Source organism: Fringilla coelebs (assembly GCF_963513975.1).
Source record: "Fringilla coelebs genome assembly, chromosome: 6".
In the NCBI taxonomy this organism is placed as follows: Eukaryota; Metazoa; Chordata; class Aves; order Passeriformes; family Fringillidae; genus Fringilla; species Fringilla coelebs.
In genome coordinates, this window is record NC_140034.1 from 20,690,358 (window position 1) to 20,716,339 (window position 25,982).

Sequence of the window (25,982 nt, forward strand, 5' to 3'; positions counted from 1 at the left end):
CAAAAATTGTCCCCTCACAGATTCATAAAGCTTCTGAAAAGCAGAAGTGCAAACAGAATGGATTATAACCATCTGAAACATAGAAATGCTTGTGCTTGGTTTTAGCTGTATAAAGTAAACAGATTAAAGAGGCTACAGGGAGAGGGAGGAGGAGGGCAGACAGGCAAGCAGTAGTGTGGTATTAGTATTAGAAGGTGTTCCTTCTAGGAGACCAGTAAATCAGCACTAGAGCAATGGATGAGAGATAAAGTTAGGGGTAAACATCCCTAAAATATAGTGACCTAGACCAAAAAAGAAAAAAAAAAAAGCCAAATTTATTAGTAATATCCACAATTTTATAATACTGTCTAAAGAACAGAGGGTACATAAAGGAACTGCTAGTATCAGTCTATGAGCTAATTACCACTGCCCTTGAGTTGGAAAGATGCATCTCCTCTTTGTCTGTGTCCTGGTTCCAGCCAGGACAAGGTTAATTTTTGCAGTAGCCAGGAGGGGCATGGCTTGGACCCTGAGGTTATTTTATACACCCTCACACCATGTGCAGGGGGTGGTTGGGAAGGGGTCCTTTCCACTCAGGAATCATGGAGGGGCAGCTGGTATTGCCAGTTTCCATCTACTGAGCAGTTGCACCTTAATTGTTTGCCTCTCTTCTACACTCTGTTATTAATGTTTTTGCTGTGACTGTTTATTTTTGTATCTCATTGATGCTTCCAGTCAATCACTCTTAACTCAGCCTGAGATCTTTATCTTTTGTGCCTCCAGTTCTCTCCAGCCCACCACAGGGGGCGGAGGAAGCACATGGTTTGGAGCTTTTTACTGGGAACTCTAAATTGGAGAATACCATTCCTAAACCACAACAGTTAGTCATTCCTTTTCCAATTCTTTTGAAGTATTTGGCCTTGCAGCCATGGAGGCACATGAATGTTGCTTTAGCCATAGGGTCTCTGGTCACAAAATGTGCAAAAAGCTCAGCTTGAAGAAAGGAAACGTGTATATTTCTTTGCTTTTAACTGAAGCAAAAAGGTGTGATGAAAATAAAGACAGAAAGACAAGGAAAGACAGGTCACAGAGAGAGAAAAGAAAATTATAGGAAAGCAGATGTAGAGAAAGCAGATAAGAACTTGTCAGTTCCAGATAATTGTTTGGGGAAGTGTTGCAGCAGGAAGAGCTTGACATTTGCTTAGTAACAAGTGTAGAGAGGAGTAATACCCAGTTCTCTGCAGCGGTGAGAAGGGGCATTTATATCTTTCCCTCTCAAGCAGTTTCCATGTGACAAAAAACTTGGCCACATATTGTGTAATGGTGGAGTGCACAAGCCCCTCCAGGTGAGCAATACTGTACTTTAGGCTATAGCAGCTCACTACCTCACTAACATTGCCAGTGAACTCATGTGCTGCTGTCACTGTTGATTACAAGGATGACAGTACTCCTGTGCCTGCTAGAAATCCTCAAAATCAGGCCAGAGAAAATAAATTCCTATTATTTATAGAAGCTGCAGCTCCCTTTTGGAAAAAGGTGAGAATTAATCAAAGAATGACGGTCTGTTCTTTTCAGATTTCTCTGAGAGCTAGTCCAACTAAATCCAAGAACCAATAGAAAGTTATTGTGTATTTACATATTTTGGTTTTGATGCTGCTTATTAACAAAGTAATTTGAGAAACTTGTAGGAAATGAATACTTTTCATGTGCAAGTAGGGATCAGAATCTTGTACCTTATTCCTGCCTCATCTTTCAGGTTTCCTTTCTGGCCTTCAAGTGTACTCTCCCATGTATTTCTTTGTTCCACTCAACAAAGGAGACTCATGTCGAAAGTAGGGCACCTACTTAAGTGTTTAGTTGGATTAGGGTTCTTCAGAGGATTTCCTAACCTCTGGAAAAAAATGATTAATTGTTGAAGCATTAGGCCTTCAAGGCCTAGACTTCCAAGAAATTCAGCTCTGAATCTTGGGCTGGGCTGACTGAATTGTTTTATGATGGCCAGACCTAGGACTGTGCTGGGTATTGACTTCTGGGTGCAGACGAAAATAGGAGGAGGTGAGTGCTGAGTGAGTAAAATGAGATTTAGAAACTAAAATCTCCATCCACCCAACCAATCAAAACCAAAAAACCAAACAAAACTAATAAACAAACAAAAAAATCCCCAAAACCCAACACCAACAACAAAACAACCTTCCCCCCCCCCCCCAAAAAAAAAACCCAAATAAACAACCCAGTGGAAAAGAATGCATAGCCCAGCTACAGTTTAAAGCTTTCTTGGAATATAGTCATTGAAGAGAAGATATTTTCTGCTTCTGTCTTTGTATTTAACTTTGTCAGACCAACTTTCAACATGAGAAAAATCAAAATTATGTGATGACTCTGGATTGTGACATGCTGCAGTTATCTGTGAAGCCTTGGCCATGTTTGTGATGGCAATATTTTCCCAAAAGTGCTGTGCCTTGTGAGGGAAATCACAAAATTAACTTGAGCTAAGTAAAATTTGGGGAAAAGTCCCTGATATGGTTAATTGGCAAATGCCCATTTTTTCGCCCATCTGAAAAGCATCCATGTTCAATGTGATTACATTTTCTTTAATCTGATTAGAACACTTGAATACTATCAAACGTTCCCATACTTGCCCTATGTGCCCGAAGACCTTTATGCATTTCTTATACATTGCATAAAAACTAAAATTACTTTCCTGCTGGCTTGCAAATACTTGGCCTAATTTTAGCCAGTAGTTGCATTTCTCATAACCTAGTCCCTCAAAGTGTCTTCTTTTCAGAGCTTGCCAAAGGGCTCACTGAAAAATGCTAGTTCTTACAACTCTCACCTCACTTTGTTGTGACTAAGCCCTCCTGAAATGCTCCCTGTTCCACAGGACATTCCTTCTGCAGCTGTCACATGCTGCTGTGCTTGCTCTGTGCTTACTGAACTGCCTTATACTCACACAGGAGTCCCGATTGTTTCTCTCAAGGCAGAATTTATGTTCTGTCCTGTGTGCTTTTTCCTTGGTTGCTAATATCTGGCGGTACTCTGCAATGACAGAAAAGCTGATAACGATCTTGAGTAGAAAAGATCAGCCTGCCTGAATGCTGATATAAACTGAAATGGTGGTATGAAATATGTCAATAAATCATCGTGCAGTGCATTTCAAACACGTTTTATTGCTGGTGTGAGTAAGCACATTTCCTGAGATGGGTCAGACCTGGGATAACATGAGTTTTTCTAAGAACTGATGATTTCACTGGTATGTACAAGTGCTTTGTAAGTTGAATCTGTTATACCCTACTTCAGCCTAGCCCGCTTTTCCCCCAACTCACCACCTTTTAATTGCCTCCTAGAACTGTGTTCATGAAAATACAGAGCTCTAAAATTTCAGCCAAGGGGAGACTCTGCCAATATTTTTTACCTGGAAAAAAATGCTTTTCCAAAAGAAATTATAAGGAATAGTCTTAGTTGTAATCTAGAATTGCACAAAATAATTGGCTGCTCTGAGGCATAGTTATTTGGCATAACATGTTGCTTTGGAAGCTGTTTCCAGGTACAGCATGGAGCAAATCAATCTCGTTCTTGTTTCTGGGAGTTCCCTGTCCTTGCCATGGAATTGCAATAAGCAGTCAGAATGCTGTGGTCAGTGGCATAATTGGGTTTGGTCCCGGAAATAATGGGAATTCAGCCAAAGCCTCTGAGGGAAAGAGAAAGGACTCTGTAAACAGTTGTAATTGGGTCTGACTGAAAAAAGATCATTAATGGTGCTGTGTCTTTTAAACTGCTAAAGCTGCTCTTATACTCTAATTCCACCTCTAAATGTCTGCATTTGGTGCCAGTCATTGCCCCTGTGACTATATGGAAGACATAGTTCCCTTCAATTCTATATTCAAGACACAGGTTGGATCCTTACTTTCTTCCTGTACTTTTTTATCTTCTGCCTCTAGGATGAGAGGCAGAAATGCTGGAGAATTTTCTACTGCCCAGTGGGGCAGCTGCCCCTGCCCACGAGGAGTACCATTGCAGCTCCCCATTCTACCACTACCCATCACCACTGTGGCTGGATGCTGATAAGCAGGGTCCCCATGTGCTGCCTGCACACTCTGAAAACACCTGAATTGTTCTCTGCAGAGCAGAAATGATAGGGAGAACAGCAGAGGAAGGCAAGGTACCCCCCCAAAAATCAATCAAGATATCTCTATTGTGAAAGAAAAAATTGGGAGACAGGAAGAAGGGCTGGATGGGTGGGAAAACAGCTAACTGCTGGGAATAAAACTACAGCTTTGGTGCCTTTTTTGGTGAGAGAGGAAAATATTGTTTTGTATACATCCATATGCTTTAAAGCAATTCTCGATGTCTGAGGGAACAGAATGTACAAGGCTCATACATTTTCATGTGAGAAAGTGAAAAACTGCTTAGAGCAAGATGGTGCTATCCCATTATACAGCTGAGTCTGTGTGCACCACTGGACAGGGTGGCCCACTTGTATCTCAGCATTCCTATGGTTCTTTCCTAGGGAAGTAATGTTTGCCATGTTTTCATCTTTTTGTCCCTGTGGAGACAGGGAGAAATCTTTCCTAAGAAGTGTTTTTTTTTTGTCTGTAAGAAATGACTAAGCCAGGTGAGACCTACAATGGCAGAGAATGAAAAAAGAGGCATGAAGAATGACCTGTGTGCCTGAAAACTTGGCTGCTAGTTAATCTGATAAAATATATTGACTTTGTCTACAGACTTTGTTCTGGATAGAAATAAACAAGAGTCATGGTCTAAAATGTAATATCAAGACAGAGTTTTGTTCACATGAAAAACTGACAAAACTGAAGTGCAAGAACCAGAGTGCAGCCCTACCCTGTCTGTTTTGGCTCACACTCAGTAGTGAAGGCACTCCAGAAAGGGGCTGATACTGATATAACCTGACTAAAATCTTGTGTTAGCCTTGGTGTGCAATATGTCTAATGATCTGGAAAATATGTGTTGGATATTCTCCCTGTGGTAATGGACTAGACACAGAAAGACAGCCATATTTTTCAAAAGTTAAGATTATTGATCAGTTTTCACACAATCTGTACACATAAAAAACTGGCACTGTTTTCTAATTATTGAAGAAATGCAAAATTAGTGGAGCTGGGGAATTACTGAAAGGCCATAATACTTTTGAAGCCAGACCCACCCATATTTAGGTGGAAAAATGCAGTGGAAGCAATACAGCCTGAGAATTATTTTCTGTATAACTTCAATTTGAGTTCTCATCCCAAATTTAGTGATGTACTTGTCTGAATTTCCACTTATCTCCCTGGCTTCATTACCCAGCATCTGATTGTATAAGAGTGCTTAGAAATCTTTATGATGCCTGTGAGGCAGGAGAAGCATTCTTGTTTTCCTTTTGTTTTAAGGAGGAGAGAAGAAAACAAGAATTGCCAAAGGGCATGCAAATATCAGTGCCAGAGCCAGGAAATGGGTACATGTTTTCAGTGTACCAGCCCAATGCCTGCAATGGCAAATTTTTTTCCCCCCAGTCATGTCTATATATGACATAAATAGATAGATGTGTAGTGTAATTATTTCCTACTATGTGTTTGCATTTACTTATGTAAAATGTGGACATTTTACATAAGTGCAGTGACATTGGAGCAGGCCTTGGTGAAACACACACCACACTCAGATCCTAGAAGACTCTTTCAGTGATGTAATATGTACAGAAAAGTGGCTCTAATATCTTCTATCTTGGCCCTGGTTCAGGGTCAAGAGGATATTTCCAACAGTTGCTTTTTTCAACAAAGAGTGCTCTGAAAACCCAGGCTCTGTGAACTGAGCAAGTGCTCAGAGCACACACTTCTATAAGTAGCTTGCTTGCCTACTAAGCAATTCTCAGCAATGTCTTTGGCTGCAAGCTATTGTTATTTGTTTGTACTGTGGCAATGCCCAGGGGCTGCAGTCATGGATCAGGGCCCCATTGTGCTAGGTATTCTAAAGACACAACAAAAAGGTCTTTGTCATATTCTTAAGGCAAATCTGAGGTGAGTCTGGGAAAAGAACTTTCCCAAATCCAAAGTTCTAGGGCCAATTTGTAAGCAGTTTACTGCTCTCCACACTTTGGGTTTATCCTTGGTTTTCTCATCTGCATTGTTTATTCAACACAGATAATAAATGAAGTCTGAAAAAACAGGGGGAAATGCAGAAATTTGATGTAGTTATTTATATTTCCTACTGAACTTTTAAATAAATAGCCATTCAGTGACTGACAGAGGTGCCTTGAGGACTTAGTTGCCGTCTTTGGCTCCCTTGAAGTATTTTGTTGTGGTGACTAAGGTGACTGAAGACTGAAGTCTGAAGCAGAAACAACACTTGAGGAAAAACCAACCTTTTTCCATTTGTATTTTTGATGTGTAAATATCATTTGCTTCACGCATATGGCATTGCTGGGGGTATCCACATGACAGCAGGATTTTTGCACCTCAGGCATTCACCAGCTGCTGGCACTCGAAGTCACATTCCTTTCTGTATCACATCAGTTTAGTTGCTGTGGATACTCTAGTGATGCCAAAAACAAAGGATTAGGACTTACTGTAGCCCTTCCTCTCCTAGAACAAAAGGTTCTGTTTCTGAATGTCCTATCTGCACTACAGGCAAGGGGAGCACTGAGGGTCACTGAGGAGGGATGGGGCTGGAGCTCCCTAAACACTCCCACCCTACACTTGGCAACCACGTCCTTTTCTCCCCAGAAGGTTTTGGGTGAATAGAATTGGGAATTAAGCTTGTACTGAAGTTACTAAAGTGCAAATACCTACAAAGGTGTGTCAGATCCACCTCAGCACTTTGGCTTTTTATGTTTTCTGGATGTCCTCTGTATACCTCTAGTCTCAAACTGAGAATAAACTTTTCTAGTTTTTGGAGATGCTGCTAGTGGTGTGTGGGATAGTTGAACCCACAATAACAGGAAAAGGGTCTGGAAAGTCCCTCGAGGTGGCTCTTCGCTTGTTGAGGAATCACTGTGTAAATCAAGAAGATGGTCTGAGGCCATAGTTTATATTTTTCTGACCCTCAAAAGCAGCTCTGTAGGAATTGAGTCTATTTCAAAATCCACATTCAACTAGCAAAAGAAAAAAACATAATGTTTCTGGAAAAAAAAAAGAAATACAGTATTAAGTCTCAGAATAATTCAGCATTTAACCCACATAATTCGTGCCTATTTTCATCTATATGCTGATTAATTAAACACCTTAAAAACCTGGTTTGTATTATTTTTAAAAATATTCTTATGTTCAAAACGAAAGTTAAATTAATACATCAAGCCACTGCTGGTGGGCTTCTTTCATTAGCCTTCTCTGCCATGGATTTAAGAATTGAGAGAGCAAACATTTATCAGCTGGAATAAAGACTTTTTTTTTGGTTTCCGTTTCTGTCTTCTGAGATGCATTCCAGGCTTTCAAAGAAGCCACAATAAAGCTCTAATTTTCTATTTATATGCTCAAACATTATTTTCATTCATATATATATAACCAGATAAACATTCTGAAAATTCACATTGCAGCATAATCACTTTGTTCTTCTTTTGGGATACTGACTCATAATTAAATAGATGCAGCTGAAAGACAAAAACATGATATTGAGACTGTACTGTTGCAGGAAGGGGGAATAAAGATGAAAACAAGTTCTAAGGTCAGCAAAGCAGACTGGAGTAGGAACTCAAAAATCGGGTTAATGCTCTGGTGCATCCACAAATACCCTGCACCAACCATGTACATTACAGCCAGTGTTTTATACTTTGGCTTTAAAATGGGGATAATTACTTTCCTGTGTTAGAGGCTTTTGTGAGAATATCTATTAGTGACTGTAAAAAAACCCAAAAGCTTGCAATATGGTAACACTCACATAGGTATCAAGAGAAACAAGAAGCTTAATTAGCATCTCACTAGAGACTTATATTCTCCTTAGAAAGAGCAATAGACTGAGTTACTGAAGGTAGCCAAAATTCAATCCCTTGCTGTTTATGTAATGAGCTAACTCACAGTTGGTATTTGTTGTGAATTGCACAGTAAAAGAATTTACTTTAAAAATGCCTTTTTGTTGAGTCTTGAATGTGTTGTCCAAAATGTCTCATTTTTAACAAACTTTCAGAGAATTTGAGCCTGACCTGGATTCTGAACCTGGCCTGATTTAACACTGCCAGGCAGCATCTGCAGCTCTGGGTTAGGTAGCTGCAGGAGCATTTCCAGGGTAAGGCTGCACACTCCAGGTCTGAAGCCTGACTGGGCTTCACCACCCGGCTGGAAGGGGGCTGTGAAGCCAAAACTTACAGCATTGGAAGTCTGGAAAAGGCTTTTTGGATCTGCTGGGCAGGCTTATGCCACCAGTAAAGCAAAAGCTGTATGTAGGGTCTCCCCTGTTCCAGGGCACAGTCCTTTCACAACTTGCTGTGGAGCTAGGGGAGCAGACAGGAAAAAAAGTGTTAGATTTCTTTTTTTGTCAGTCCCTGCCTTAAAGCAAACAATTTCTTTCTGGGGGTCAAAATGTTCCTTAAATAAAAACATTTTATTTCTTATAAAATCTGTTAATGCTGCTGAAATGACAAAGATAATGATTGCAAGAATTGCTTTTAAGGTGTCAGAAATGTACATGGGCATATCAAAGCAAAGCAGTCTCCTTAAAGCTGATCACATGTAGCAAGTAGCAATAATGTCTAAAGTATTGTAACTATCTAAAGTTTTTAAAAATGTCTTTGTTTAAAAATAGGATTTACCCATGGATTTTTAAACAATTTAAAACAATTACAAATTGGGTCATAAGAAAATGCAATTGTGTTATTTTATTTTTAGTCACTTTTCTTCTGGAATAGGATAGCCAAATTCCCTGAGTTCTTTGAAATGTTTCTATTAAGCTTCAAGCTTTCATTTGTTCATGGGATAACTTTCCATGTCTAACCTCAATTTTATTAGAAAGGAAAATTTCTATAACTTGACTCAGTCGCTGTTTCATGCTGCACTGCAAAGGAAAAACAGCTGTTTTTTCAGACATCTCTCAAGCAAGGTGATGTGTGCTTCCATGCAACTTGCAAATGCAGCGCAGCCACTCTTACAAAAAAAAGGTATTGTGAAATAGTTACATCCTTGAGATATATGGTAGGGTGTTAGGAAATTAGTCTCAGCCAGACTGAAGGTGGATTCTTAAAATAACTTGTAGTGTTTTTGGCTTCTGTAGCATTTTTGATGTGGAAGATCTGCTAAGAGTATAGAATCATAGAATAACTGGGTTTGGAAGGGATGTTTAAAGGTTGCCTAATCCAACTGCCTCGGAAATTAACCCCATCCAACCTGACCTTGATTCCAGGAATGGGGCATCCACAATTTCTCTGGGCAACCCTATCCAGGGTTTCACCACTCTCATAAAAATTCTTATATCTAGTCTCAATTTACCGTCTCTCAGTTTAGAACCCCGCTGCAACAGGCCTTACCAGAAAGCTGTCCTCATCTTTCTTACAAACCCCTTTAAGTACTGAAAGACTGCAGTAAGGTCTTCCCAAACCCCAACTCTTCCAGCCCATCCTCCCAAGAGAGGTGCTGCATTTTTGTGGCTCTCCTCTGGACGTGCTCCAACAGGTCCCTGTCTTTGCTGTGCTGAGGATAGAGCTGGATGCAGCACTGCAGGTGGGGTCTCATGGGAGTGGAATAGAGAGACAGAATCACCTGCCTCACTCTGGTGGTCAGGATTCTTTTGTTGCAGCCCAGGGTATGGTTGGATTTCTGGGCTGCATGTGCACATACACAGTTTGCTCATGTCCAGCTTCTCATTTACCAGTACTGCCAAGTCTTTCTTTGCAGCACAATAAATGACCTATCAAGGACAAGATATATTTGTTCTGAAATTTAAATTCACATATTTTTTTCAGGTATTTCCCATTCCTTAGTCTTACATTTTGTCTGTTCTACAGGGAATTTTCCTTGAAATTGACTATAATGTGTCTGAAAGTCCTTGAGTTCAGATAGCCAGAGGATCTTAAGACCACTGTGTCTAGCAGGTTTCTCATGACTTCCAGGTTCCTTCCAGGGTGCATCCCTGCAGGTTTTCTGGGCTATGAGATTTCAGAGCATCCATCTGGGCCTGTCTAGGCTAGCTGATGGCACTGCAAGTACCAATTTCATTCACAATGTGCAAGCTCAGAGAAGATGCTTTTAGAGGCAGCACAGAAAATGTGTATTCCAAAAATGTTTGTGAGCTTGAGAGAGCTTGTGAGAAACCAGAGGTATCAGTTTCAGTGTGTCAGGTAAATACTATATATGAAAAATATGAGATTTTAACTAATTCCATGTCCTTAAATCTTTTCGAATTTGCAAACATCATTACACAAATCATTGTTGTAGTGTAGTGTGTTATCTTTAGACAAAACATGCTAAGATGGATAGTGTAGTGCTAAAAATGGATATAAAGTAGGTTGCTACTTGGTTACACGTGATAGAGGTCCTAATCTAGTACATCCATCAACGATCCATCTCCAGCCATTGTTGCTGTACTTTCAGTTGGTAAAATGTCATTTTTGAGGGTCATTTTGGCTGCTTCTCTGTGTATCTTCAATGAGTGAGGAAAAGACCCACACCTTTGTCCTTGGCTCGCTTTGCAGGTGGTCTGTGGAGGAAAGCTGGTGCATGAAGTGCTGCAGGCAGCTGCAGCGTTCCCAGGCACTGAGGGGACCATATACTCCCACTGCCCACAGAAAGAACATGGTCTGTGCTGGAGAAGACCAGGCCTGCAACAAACAAACATAAATAATTATTTTTTTCTTCCTATTTAGTGAACTTCTACAAAACTAAGAGCACAGCTTTAAGAAAATGACACTGGTAAACTCTTCTCTGTTGTGAGCAGGATCTTGTTGTCTTCATTCAAAGAGGAATTTCGTACTCTGGCCCTAGCTTGCATTGTTAAAGAAATCTGGATATTTCCTAGAAGCCTGAAGGTTTTTGGCTACTAGAAATGCTAGAGATTTCCTCATGCTCAGAAAAACCACAGACTTCTCCAGTTACAAATATAATTGTAATTCACAATTAGAAGTTACAATAAAATAGCATTTCCTGCAGAACCAAAGACTAGTTTAAACTTGCAGTCATTATTTGCAGGACAGGAAGGATGGAACTAGATTGTAACAGGACAATTTATGTGGCTTATACATTGCCCTTAGTAATATAAACATTATGCCCATCTTGGACACAAGAAAGGCAAAGTGAAGCATTTGAAATAAGAAAGTCATTTCTCAAATGTCTTTTTCATCTTCTCCATCATTCAGTCCCAAAGTGTTCAAGACACATTGTTGTCTGTCAGACTAAACAGAGAAAGGAAAGCATTATTCAATTCTTGAAATATTTCAGTGCCCACACATCTTCAGTTCTCATGACTTTTTTTTTTGTCCAGTGATTTGTGTCAACGATATTATCTATTCAGAGAAGTATGAGGCAAGAGGATAGAATGTTAACTTCTATAAAGTCTTTCATTCCACGTACTTCCCCAAACAAATGCTTTACCAAGTTAAATAACATAGCTATAGAATTAAAATATTCCAGAGGGAGAGGCAAGGAGAGAGCCAATGTTTTCAGTTGAAAGTGAAAGAGAGATGGCAGCTTCTAAGGCCTGCTCTGGGATGCAAATGAGGATGTTCTTATAACTTCAGTTTTGTATTTCAGGGACTTTGTTAAGGGCAGGGTGCTCAAGCAGAATTTGGAAGAGGGCATTTCCAAGGCAGGAAAACAGGGCTGAATGGCATTTCAATTCTATTTAACCACTTCAGGTCTATCCTGCTTTCATGCTTTTTCTGACTGAGTAAAAAAGTTAAAAGGATACAGTTTTCCAGAGCAGCACACATTGATGTGATTCTTAATTCTGCAGTTTGATGCTGGTTTGTACGAATTAGAGGTGTCATAGATCAAGACTGTGGAAATATTAGGGTTTCATGAGGTTTTGTAATTATGAGCTGAAACTTTCCTAACACAGCCTGTGAGGTTTCTCATACACTTAGGTAAGGTATTCTCTTTCTGTTCAGAGCTTAACTTCCAGCACACATTTGAACTTCAGTTCCTGTCTGAAGTTTTATATTAATCAGGTCTGAGTTCTGCATATTTAATGCATTTTTCCTCTCTTTTATCTTATCCACACTGTATGCTACAATTTACAAATATTTTCTCGCTGCTTAATCTGTTACTGATGAATCACTGTCATGATAGAAATGTACACAAAAGTAAATGCAAAACTAGAATAGAACATAATTACATCACAGTGAACTCTTTGGCACCTGACTTATTAAAATAGTCATACATATAATTTTTGAGTCTGTATGAGTAGTAAATGCTATATCTTTGTTGTTTCCAAGGAAAGTTGTATATAATCAAAACAATAGACTCCTTACAAATATTGGATTAATCACATTCAGTGATTTATGGAAGTAGACTGCTCATCCTCATGAAAGCCAACAGGTACACCTTTTCTCTTTGAGCTTTGTTAGTCATTAAAAAGGTACCTCAAAATATGTATGCTTGACTCTGAGACTAGTATAAAGTTGCACTGGGAAATGCCCTGATGTCCAAACATCTACAGAAAGAAATCTGTATTTTTACAGTCACCTGGATATTGTGAAGAAGCAGTGATGAGATGAAGAGCATGTAAATTCTCTCCTCCTTGTACAGTGGAGTTTTCACTCCACTAGTGAAATTACTAGTGCAATTCTGTGAATGAAAAGCATAAAATATATATGTAAAATAGAAAAAAAAAAGAAAAAATCTACTTGCAAGAGGTAGGTTATATTTAACTGAATCTTTAAAAATGAACAGGCAGTATAGATGGATATATTTGTTTATATTTCTGCATTTAATAAATCTTCACATAATCCTGTAACAGATATTAAATACCTTTACAGTCTTCCAGTAATTTAGCAAGGATAGAACAGCAGTGTAAGCAATGGTATTTCAGTTTTTGCTTGATGTTTGAGGTTCTGCAATCCTACCTCTGAATTTATGAATATATTTGTCAAACAATTCTATACTTTAATCAAAATTGAGGATTTTTGAATTAACAGTCTGGCTTTGCAAGGAGAACTACAAAAAAGTCATGACAGCAGCAGCTAAATGATACCTTTTAACTTGATATAGGAATGTGAGCTGGCAGCAGATTGCATCTGCCCCTCTCTTGAGCTTTGGCTAGAGGAATATACAACAGGAGGGTGAAATGAGTATTTACTAGAGCTTTATCCCTGTGTATTTGCCACAAGTTCCATTATCACAAGCCTTTTTTGTGTTATTTGTTCATCCCTGCAAATATTCTTCAAAAAAAGGTCAGGGAGCTATAGAGCTAAGCTTAATACTGCTTTTGAAATCTACCATAAAGTGCTGCACACCAGAATCCAGCATGTGTGATGGTCATTCCCACTTATACAAACAGAAATGACCACTTTAACTACTGACTCAAATTAGGTCCAGCTGGAATCCTAAGGCAAATTAATAATTTTTAAAGGTACTAAGCAAAAAAGCTATTTCTCTGCCCTGTGAAACAAATTGTGAATGCCCTGAGGGGAGGCATGAACTGAGGAACTGGAAATAACTAATAGTCCTCTTCATGTAAAAGCTCAATTATTTTCCTTTTAACATTCTCAGAAAATCAAAATCTAACACACTGTGACCATTCTCAAAATCTGGGCTAAATACTCTGTGCTATATTACCAAGCTGGAGAAGTAAAGAGGAAATAATTCTCTCTTACATATTACAGCATATAGCTATTCAATGACAGCAGCCTTCAGTTAAACAAAGTATTTGCTTTAAGTAGATCCTTCTGGTATTTTCTCTACTGGTGTATCCATGTACAAAAAGGGACACTCTTGCTCTGATCATCCCAAGACCACCTATAAGGGCTGGATGTGTTTCAGTGCTCACCATATGACATAATTTTTGCAATGAAATAATGAATGAAAATATTTTTTTAAAATTAAAGGCCCAACTAGCTTAGTATCATGCCTCAAACAGTAGCCAATTATGGTTGCAAAAAGAATCAGAATAGGGCCAATGTGCAGACATTTCTACATCACACTTTCCTGACATTCTGGAATTTCCTAATGCAGTAGTAATTCTTCTCTGTTAGAAATAATGGTAATCACCCCTAAACCACACCCCCAAGTGTCACATCCAGCCACCTCTTGAACACTTCAAGAGATGGTGACTCTATCACTTCTCTGGGCAACTTATTTTATCGAATATTTAATCTGAATCTCTCCTGGCATGACTTAAGACCAGGTTATTTCATTATATAAAATAGTAATAAAAAAATAGCAAGGGAAATTTTCATTGTGTTTTGAACCTTAAGTTTGAGAATGTTTTTTGACTCTTTTTTCCCCCCCAAAGATTTAAAATAAAAATTTGTTTCCATCTCTTGAGGTGTCATGTAGCCACATCTTCAAATAGTCTGAGCTGTAAGAAAAGCAGCAAATACAGCTAGCATTGACACAGCAAGTAATTTTTAGGTAAAAAGCTTCAGTCAGGCTTTCACAGCCACTGCTACATTCCTTCTTTATGATGTTTTAGAAGTTCCAGACAGAAGAGGAAGTGCTGAAATGCTCAGAGAAAGGCACTTCTCTGCTCCAGAATGGAGTCCTGTCTGGAACTCAGCGTGAACCACTGGACCTCATAAGAGAGACTGTCCTTGGGTGAGGCTGATTCTGGCTTCTACAAACCTATGGCAGCTGAAGACTTGAGCTAAGATGCAGGGCAATAGACTGTGACCTTTTGTGTGCATTCTTCCCATAATTATACAATAAAAATGCAGACTGTTATTTCTATCTTGCTAAATATCAGCTGTGAGTTTGAAACTGTCCAAGATCCCAAACAACACACTTTAACTTAAAAGCTAAAAGCAGGCAAAAACCACAGGCTGGAGATCAGGGATAGCAGCATGTTCTACAAAAAAAAGCATAATATGACAATACTGGTAGGAGCTTGTGTTTGCCTGTTGGATAGAAAATGGAAATTTTCCAAGACTTTCTAGGAAGAGGCGGTATGGAGTCATTTTGGGATGCCAGAAAATTTTGACAACCCTCAGTTGGAATAGCCTTTAGGAAGGTTAGAGAATGGGTTGAGGAAAGGAGCTAAAAAAAAAAAAAGTCATCATTGTGCACTTTCTATAAATGGTGAGGTAAAAGGTTGAGAAATAATAGCAGAGGGACAAGAATTTTTTTATTTACTGAAGTTATATTTGCCAAATGAAGCATTGTTATTCAATGAGAACAGGTGCTAACAATTCCTGAGAAGATATCATGGGTCTCATGACCATTAAATCCTTGCTCCCTTGGGTACCTACAAAATCAGAGCAGGAGGAGCACTCTGAGGTCAGTTCAGCAATTGTCTTTTTGGCATGAACCTGTACTTGTCTTCCACGTGATCAGAGACTCTTATTGAGCAGTGTCTTGTATTGGCTGACAGTGTAGAAGCTATCACAGATCTTTCTGATAATTAGTTGGTTTTGTGCCTTCAGCAAACCGTGGCTGCTGAGGTAGGTATGCAAAGCTGGAGGTGTGAGTTATGATTTATCTCCTGTGTGTTGTAATTTTTTGTATGTGGAATAGTTTAGAGGAAATATTAATGGTAGTTAGAATGTATTTCAGTCTGATGTATTATCTAGAACTCACTTCTATTTTTGAACAGGTAACAAAGAGATATTTTGCTCCCTGATGAAGAAATAACTTTATAAATTAATTTATTTTCATAAAAACCTTTTCCAGACTTATGCTGCATTCTGAAATAATTTTATTAGGAAGGGGTTTTAGATCCAGAATAGAATTTCTAGTGATGATGAAATGCAGTTGCAGAGCAGGTATAGCCCAGTGTGCAGGGCCATCTGCCTAATTCCAATGAAGATCCTTAAATTAAATCTCCAACATCCTAGAAACCATTAGTGCTCTCTTTCCACCCCAATTCTGTCATGACCAAGCATCAGAGGTTCCTTTGAGGATTTATGTTTTCTATAGAATCTGGTGATACTTAAATGTATAATGGCTTAAACTAAATGTAAAGGAAAAATATGAATTTTCAAGTATTTTAAAAGGAAACAGAACTTAAACCCATTAATTTGGGGAGCCACAGTTGCACGTTTTGCCAAGAACAGCAAAATCAATCAAAAATGTTTTCTCATTTTTTAACTTGGTCATCCATTTCAAATGCAAATGCTCCTTTTTCTGCTTATGTCAACACTGAAAATAGAATAATCAGGTTTTTAATAGGATTTTACTGTGGTGAGAATCAAATCCAGCATTATCCAAGGACTTTGTGAAGGAAATTATTAACTCTGGAGAAGTGACTACAAACTTGGAGAGAGCCAGCAGAGCTATAAGCAAAATTTATGTCTATCCATAATATTGTTTTTGGCACAAAGGAAAATGAATGAGCAAGAATAGGAAGTAGTTGAACTTTCAGATATTTTTTGGTGTTTTGAAGAGGGCTGTGAATAAATCAGCAAGAGAGAGAAACCTCTCAGGTATGTCCATGCAATTGCCTCCCCTTGGATGAAGGATGATGACCTGTGGCTCCTCAGGTGAGTGAAGGTTACAGCTGAAGCAGGTCATGCTTTAGGCAGAACTGGAGTGCCCTTTGGAAGTCAATGTTAGTGTGAAAAACAGGGAGATGACAGGAAGTGGGCTTAGTAAAATAGGGAACAGCAATATTGGCACGTTGAATCCATCACTCCTGCGTGATAAATGAACAGGCTCAGGAGCACATGCTCTTAGACTGGGACTTGCTTGCTTTGCAGGCTAGAAATAGACCTGAGTTTATTTTGAGCTGCCCTTGGATCTGGCAATATTATATCTTGCCAAGAAAGGGTTATCTTTTCATTGTTTCTACCACCTTTTCTGCATCCACCCGTGGTGACAAGCTGAAAGGGCTGATACAATAAAGCAGAAATATTTCCTGACATGCTTGTTTCAGTTTTGAGCTTTAAGGTTGCTCCTCCTTTGCACTTTAAAGAAAGCAGGGCAATGCAGAAATATGTAAATAGCTTCTGGGTTGCCAGATAATATAATTCCCTCAATTAGTTAATGAGAGGATGGGCACTCAGGTGAGATTAGCTGTGGCTGTGTAATTGTTTGGGTTTTTTATCATGTACGTGCAAGTCTGAGGTTTTTTAATACCTGAAAATGTGGAGATTTTTGCTTTGTTTCTTGCATTCACTAGTCTAACATTTTTCTTTTTTTTTATAAGCAAGAACCAATTGTCCTTTGGTAATTTTGATTTTAAAGCAAATATTTAAACACTTATTTTCTGCTAAACATGGGCCTGAAAAAGCATATGTTTATAATTTTGGGGTGATGTTGAGAGTTGTGGAGACAAGAAAATCTAGATTGACTTTTTTTTTTGAGAGAAGAGACTAGTACCTTCTGTGAAAATCACATTTTGGAGGGGAAAAAACCTCAACATTTTCAGTTGTCTGCTTCCTGCAGGTATAAGATGACAGAATAAACTTCCTTCCACAAAACAACTATGCTTCCTTTCATAACAGAGGGGATAGAAGAGCTTTGATTTTGGCCAAATTAAAAAGGGGACAGTGGTACTTGTGAAGTTTGTAGCCCATCCTACTGCAGAAGTAGGAGAGCTGCAAACAGAGCCTGTTTCTCTACACTGTGATACTCAGCTGCTCTCGGTACTCGGAACCACGATTCTGCACGTGTTTGACTTTTGATGCACGGATAATTCAGCTGAAGTCAAGCTCACATGAGATTCCACACACCCTCCTTGGGAAAGCAGTCATTACTGCTGGGAATATTCCATGGAGCTACATGTACAAGGGCCACCTATATTGAGAACAAACACAGACAGTGTTGCCAGGGAACCCCCGGAGATTTGAGAGCGCGCGACAGCAAGAAGAGACTGGAAGGGTCTGTCCTGTACTGCTTACCCTGCAGAACTACACACTCTGGATTATAATCAGCCCCTTGAGGGCTGCCAGTTTATCCTGCCTGTATTTCACTGCAATCCATTCTCTGCTGGGTTATAGCTGCTGTGACACTGCTGAGGTCATTTTACTTCAGCCAAGGTGGCAGTCTTTACGATGAACAGCTTCTCTGGCAAAACATTGACAGCTTTATGGTAAAAGTAATTTCTGAGTACCTGGAGTCCAGCATGTCCTTATTTATTTTTGTGTCAGAGGTTTTTAAGTTTTTGGCTACACCATTAAAAGCAGTCATTCAGGTGGATGATATTAACTAATCATCTTGCTTCTTTCTGCCACTGTACTCACAAGCCCATCCTTGCACAAGGGTCAGAATGTTACTATTTGTGTTTTTGGACCCCATCACCACTTGTTTTCTTCTTTTTTCACATCTTAGAAATCAAGATTCTTGTCTTCACCATCAGGGTATTTCTTGGTTTAACTCATCTACAGAGGAAGTCAGCTGTAGTTGTTATTCATGAAGGGAGCCACTGAGCTCAAAGACCAACTATGCAAATTGTCTACTCTTTGCACTTTGTTTTATTGCCATGGTGTTACCTCCACCTGTCCTGTCTGAGCATTTCTTTCACCGTTTTGTCACCTGCTTCTATGCTAAAATGCAGGATGTCCTTTCTGAATGAGCCAAAATGTTACAATACTGATTCTTAGTATCATAAATTCATAGAATATCCTGAGTTGGAAGGGACCCACAAAGATCATTGAGTCCAGCTCCTGGCCCTGCACACAAGAGCCCCAAGACTCATGCCATGTGCCTGAGAGCCTTGTCCAGATGCTTCTTGAGCTCTCTCAGGCTGGTGCTGTGACCACCAGCCTGAGAGAGTCTGTTCCAGTGCCCAACCACCCTTCTGGGTGAAAAACCTCTCCCTAATATTCTACCTAAACCTTCTCTGACTCAGTTTCATGCCATTCTCTTGAGTCCTGTCACTGCTCACCAGAGAGAAGAGATCAGTGCCTGCCCCTCCTCTTCCCTTCTTGAGGAATTTATAACTGCAGTGAGGTGTCCCCTCTGTCTCCTCACACAGCCTCCTGTCCAGGTCCTTCACCATCTTCATTGCCCTCCTTTGGATGCTCTCAAATGGCTTAATGCCTTTTTCACATTGTGGTGCCCAAAACAGCAGAGCAGGACAATCCCCTCCCTTGCCTGGCTGGTGATGCTGTGCCTGATGCCCCCAGGACAGGGTTGGCCCTCCTGGCTGCCAGGGCACTGCTGGCTCAGGTTCAACTTGCCAGTGACCAGGACCCCCAGGTCCCTTTCCATGACACTGCTTTCCAGCATCTCATGTCCCAGTCTGTCTGTACATCCAGGGTTGCCTCACCTCAGGTGCAGAATCTGGCATTTGTCCTTGTGCAGCTTCATACAGTTGGTGATTACCCAGCCCTCTAATTTATCCAGGTTTCTCTGCAGAGCCTCTCTGCCTTCTAGGAAGTCAACAGTTCCTCCAAGTTTAGTCTTGGTGAACTTAGTTAGTGGTTTTATTTGGGTTTTTTGTTGTTGTTGTTTTAAAACTCGTGTGTATTTTGCTTTTGCTGTGAACAGGGCTTTAGTCCATGTGTACAGTAAAAGGTATCTGTATGCATGAGGGTTTGTGAACGTGGGTGTACACTGCAACTGCACTGCTGAGCCTTTGACTGCTGTGTGATTCGCTCTCTGGGCTTTGTGTGTCGATTCATTAGACACTAAATGCAAATGAAGAAAAAAAAAGGCAGGACCACGAGTTCACATAGCTTTGAATCTTGCCTCTGAAAATTATGGATGCAGTCCTCTTAACAGCAAAAATAAAACCAAATTGATGTGGACAATGAAAAAAGAGTATCTCTTGTTTCAGACACTAAATTAAGGTCAGGAGGCAAAATTGGGGGGTAACGGTAACTAGGAATGTCTTAACAGATTCCTGCCCTGACATCAAGGCCTTGAATTTCAGTTCCTCTGTTTTAATCTTCACTCCTTCACAGCAGTATTATGGAAAGTAATTAATTGACCATTGTTTGTGGAATTAGTTTCTAACTGCAAATGAAGAACAATACAAATTTCTCAACTTTGGCTGAGACGTGACATTTTGATTCCATTTCAATGGATATAATAATTTTCTATTTTGGTCTGGCTGTTTGCTGAAAGGGAAATAGGTGTGCAAAGGAATTTTTGGAAAAAGCTGTGTAGGGAATTAATGGAATAGACTGGTATGAAAACTAGAGAGATGTTACAAATTCTAGAATAAAATCAAGTTCTGGTCAGTAAACGCATTTAATAGATATGATCTGCATTCAAGCAGCAGATAAACTTTGTTCTGTTTGGCCCGTGATGTTTAGAAGGAAGAAGTAAAGATAATGACATATGTTTTCATTAGCTTCTTCCACCAAGTTTGGAATTTAAGCCTTTTATCAGAAAGTAGCAGCAGTTTTATTTTACTTAAATTGATATCTAATTAAATGAAAAGCAGCACTGCCTTTCAAACCTTTTTATTTTTTTTTCCTTCCCTTGAGATAAGATACCAGAGTATAATTATAGATATACAAAGAGCATCAATGTTCAGGAAATGTGTTTGTATCTCATCTTTATTTCAGGAACTTCAGCAGTGGGCTCCCTAATAGGCAGTAATCTGCAATACTGGGTACTCCTGATAACCTGAAAAATTCAGGTAAGTGTAATAATATATTCAAACGATTTTTGCATATACAGGATCACATCTTACTGACTTCTTAAGAGGTTCATTCTTTCACATACTGGTACAGAAATATGTTTTCAATGAGTTCTTTGAAATTTTACTCAACCACATAGTATTCTTCTAACTTTAAATACTACAGGAGGCTTTCTCTGTGTGAACAGCTGACAATTGAAGAGTGTGTTTGCATAGTGTGTTACAGAGACCTTGGGAAGTGTGAGGAGGACGAGGAAGGTGCATGCATGTGTCGGCTGTTTTTCATTATATTCCCAAGTTTATTTATTTTTTTATTTATTGGCTCTGTTGTCTGAACTACTCTTTTATATTTTGTGTGTAGAGCTTCAAATTAGTAAAAATACTGTCACTGGAGAGCTTGTCTCAGTTATATTAGAAATTCTGTGTCTTAAAAATGCATACGTTTTCAGTACCTTAGTGACACAGAGAAATACTATCATTCCCATTTTAAGTGCAGAATTTTTAAGTGTGCAACTTTCCGGCATGATATAGTCTATCTTTTCCAAGATGAAAATTATATACACAGGTGCTGGATTCAAGCTCAGTTCTGGCATAATCTTCCCCTCAATTGGAAAGGGAGAAATTGTTCTTTTTCTAATCCAGAATTAGAATTCTTCTTTAGCCTAGCTCTTTGAGTTCACACAGCATCATACTTAACCCTTCTTTCCTATTTGACTTTATTCTTTCTCTTAAATAGTATTGACACCTTCAAAGCACCTGGATGAGCCTCCAGAAATCTAGGCTTCGTTCTTGGTTTTGCCACAAGCCTCCTTCAGCTAAAACTTTCTACTCCCTGCTTTCAGTGGGTTCTGGATTTAGGACTTTTGGCCTAGTGAACATGGGTGAAGGGACTTGGATTTTTTTATAACTCTACTACTACTATGATGCAACTATGAATAATCATATTAATACTGTTTTTGTGTACATAGGCATACACTGAGTCTTTCTCCTTCACACCTGTGTCGTGATTTGGGCACATGGAAGGAAAAATAAATCATGTAAAATTGTAATAATTTAGGACTTGTCAGCCTGAGGGATGCTATCTCTCTGCACAATCTCAAGAAATCATGATGAAGTGCCTAGGCAGGGAAGAGACAATGCCCTGGAGCTTGTTTCCCATGTGTGTTGGGGTGTTTTCTTCTCCACCCCCTCTCCTATTTTACTGTTCTTGTTTCTATCACTGCAAAAAATTATCTAAAGAATGATGCCGTTAAGCAATGAATATGCAAGTGACTTAATTAAAAGAACTTCAATTATGCTAAACACACAAAAAAATTATATCCATTTAAACAATCATTGAACCATACAGGCAGCAGAACATGATATATATATTCTCCTAATTAAAAAAAAAATTCCCTTTAATCTCAGTTTAATTATCCTGTCAAACAATTTCTTAAGCATTTTATTTCTACTGACTCTGAAGGAAGAAATTCAATGAAACTTATGAAAATCTTTTACAAGTGGTCAGGAAGTTAGATGGTGATTTACATTGTTCTTGCTATTGTGGCGGTTGTGGCTGTGATGGCTGTAGATGAAGCTCCTTTTCCATTATGTGCTGCACAAACACTGTGTTAGGAAAAAAAGGGCTGTAAGATCTCTGAAAAAAAGGCAGAAGAATCTGCGTGTAAGTGGTGAAATTACTTCTGTACCTCCAGAGACATCCGAAGAATAAGGGGCAAAGTTAAAGCAAAAGACTTAACAGTGATTTAAAACCAATATAAAAAAATCTATTAGTTAATGAAAACTAATCTTCCATTTTTACACTAGGAAAACTTAGATAAATTGATAGAGAGGCCACAAAAAGGAACTAGTGAGACACATAAACTAAAGCCTGTCAAGGCTAGAATAAGACCTTATAACTCGACTCCCAATTCCTTGCAGTAAGTAAATCATACTGCGTGAAATTAGTCATTGTATATTTTAATGATCCATTCTCTGATTAATTTTGGGGAAATAAAACATCATCATAAATAATTTTAAGTCAGTACAAACAATTTACTTAGTCTATAGGGTTTTTTCCTCTAAAAGTCTGCTTTTCCTAATTCCCAGATAAAATGAAACATCTCCAGTAAATGTGATCACTATGCTTTTCCACATTTCAGGGATAGTAGGAAATCCCTTAGGCTGTATGAACAATGTCTGGCTTGCCTACCTTTTGCAGAAGCCTGATTAGTCAAAGAAAAGCCAGTGGTTCTTCACAATAGAGTGAAACAGAGATTGGCTGTGGACAATAATTGTCTCAAATATTTTTTATGGAGTTCAATGACCCTGCTCTTTTAGAGAAGATGGTGTCAGCTGCAGGTAGTTTCACCATGGCTTGTCTTTTTAATTTTTTCTTTCCTTCTAAAAGCTATTTATTTTATCCTTAATGACTCAGCCACTTTTGCCAAAAAGGCTTTTTAGTTTTTTATTCCTCACAATGGGGCAGAGAATGGTGTTGAAAGGTATTGTAGCTGGCATAGCCTGAAGGCACAGTGAAGCCAGGTAAAATACTTTGTCTCCTTCTCACTGTTTAATCTTGGCCTGCACTCCTACTGACTTATTAAAACAAAATGGAAAAAAAACCCAACCCACCCAAATATTCCAGATTGATTTTTATCATGAAAGGGCTTCTGTGCCAAGAACACACCTGGTTGCTTCAAGAGTGTTGTTTTTCAACACAGCCAGATTATTAATTATATTTCTTTTCAGGGGTCAGGTCAGAGTTTTGAACTCTGAACATCCTTTACCTCTTCACAAACAAAGCAAATATATAGGTTGGCTTTTATTAATTAACCCATCCTGACATTGCAAGGTGCGGACAAGAGGGCACATTTGTATTAAAAATTTGGATTTTCAGATGATATTTGGAATCTTCCTGAGCTGTTATGGCTTTATCTTTTCATCAACATACCCCAGGATCTTTACTTTCCTCATTTTTCCAGTATAATTTCAGCCTTCTGCCAAGTCTTTATCTGATATCTCTTTGTTTCTGACCCTGAATATTTGGAGATGAACTCCTGAACTTGCCAGTTCCAAACCGTATGATCATAGTAATGATGCAAAAAGTCAGGAGCCAACTGGAAATTCAGTTGCAAAACTGAAATTCAGAACTACAAGCATATAATAAGCCGAAAAAGGAAAAAAAAAAACAAACAAACAACCCAAAAAAACCCCACACAACCAAAAATCTTGGAAGCTGCTATTCTAGAAATGAAGTGGTGGCTGTCAGTTGCTGTTATTGTTGGCTAAATTATGGCAGCAGGCTGAACACTGGAGAGCGACACACACAAGGACCTTATGTGATCTTGCAACAGATATTTTAACTGCAACCCACTGGAGAAACAGGGGTACCAAAACTGTACTGAGAGGTATCTATGGCAGAGTGAGATTGAATTTGTATTATATTCCTGCAAGAAAGACCCTGAGGCTGACAGTAGGTTCCCCACCTGGTATTCCCAGTGAACTCTGGATGTGCATCATATTTAGATCAGCCCTAGGGACATACCTACTTGCTCAGGCAGTCTCTAGCTTTCCAGTCACCTCTTTTGATGGCTTTGGTCTGAAAGCAAAGCCTGATAGTTTCTCCTATCGTGTTCTGACGTTGCTTACCATAGCTATATATGGAATTTATAGTGTAATTTGGAACGGAAGGTTTTGTGCATCTGTCTGGGTCATGTGGTTATGCTGGAGCACAGAAGGTTCCACAAATGCTCTGTCACATAATGTGGTTGTAAGCTCAAAGAGCAAAGAGTATGTCAGCATAAAACTCATTGTAAATGAGGAGCTCAGAGTATAACGAGGAGCTCTTGGTCATCTTTTGTTACTTGTCCTTTCTATACCATTGAAACCACTTCCTTTATTCACCATGAAATTCATCCTGACCAGGATCTGGGATAAACTGTCTGAGCCATTTCATTCTATCATTACAGTGTATTTGTCATTATGACATCCTAGTTAGTATGTTGTTCAGTCTTAAAAATTAAGCAGAGTTAAGGCTGGGTGGTAAGTGGATGAATGACTTCCAAGAAAACATCAGTGTTACACAGAAATAGCATTAGTGATTCATAACAAAATTATGATCCTTCAATTTGAAGTACTTTAGAAATAATAAATCTTCTGTATTTTGAAGAGGTAAAAAAGCTGAATCATTCTCTTCAATATGAACCCTGAGGGTTTTGATTTTATAGTTGGTTTGAATTTTTTTTCTTTGTGTGGGAAGCCTCTCTGTCTTACATGAGCTGTATGGTGCTGCTTTACTGTTGCCCTTTAGTAGCCCCAAGATTAGTTTGTAGTGGCCCTACCTGAGTGTCTCTTGGATATTTGTCATGTAGGATGTATTTGGTAATAAATCCCTTGGCCCACCACTACTGCACTTGCTGCCAATGTGCAAACACATTATACTTCCTTCAGGGCACAGTGGGTGCAAAAAACTATTATGTGCATAATTAACTTGCTGTTTAAGTGAGCTGAGTAGTAAAGGCAGGTGGCTTCTTTAATATGAATCAAATATGTTGAAGAAAATGCTGCTGCTGAAAAAAAAAAAGGAATTCACTATTGGGAAAATTACTTGACCACTTGTAGAAGTGGAGGACATGGGTAGGATGCTCAGGGAATGAGATTTTAAGTGTAAATTTTCTAGTAAGATTACTGTTTCTCATCAGCTTTTATATTTATATAAAATGGGAGAGGTAAAGGTGAAAGGCTTACTCAGTGAAAAGAGAGGAGGGAATAGACACAAACTGAAAGACAGGAAAGTTCACTTGACAGAGAAAAAAACCCCTCTTTGTTGTGAAGGTGTTCAAGTAGTGAAACAGGTTGCCAAAAGAGGTTGTGGAGTCTCTGTCATGGAGATGAAACACCTGACTGGAGAAGGCTTGGAGCAATCTGCTTTAGCTGACCCTGCTTTGAGCAAGGAGATTGGACTTTATGGTCTTTGAGGATCCCTTTTAATCTCCACCATTCTGTGATTCTGTGTAGCTCTCTAGAGGTAAGTTAACCGTATAAACAGTGAGGAAAATTTGCTGCCATATTTGGCATTCCTCAGCAAAATCAAGGTGCATTGGAGTGATCTTTTGAGAAGAAAACATAGAGGTCAAAAGCTTTTTGAATTCTAGAAATTGTAGGTTTGTCAAATCTTCTGCAAGAGAAGGGGCAGAAATCACATGCCTTGAAATTTCTACCAATTGAGACAATCCTTTCAGAATAATTGTAGAGAACAAGCCTATTTTGGCATGGGGTAGATTGCACAGGTCTCTGCCTGTGCAGGTAAATTTCTGTGATTCAGGTATTTCAACACAAAGGGACACATATTACTAAAGAAGTATTTTATTTGAGTTATGCAGATGTACTTGTACATGACAATGGCTCAAAGGAAGTTCTAATGTACTAGC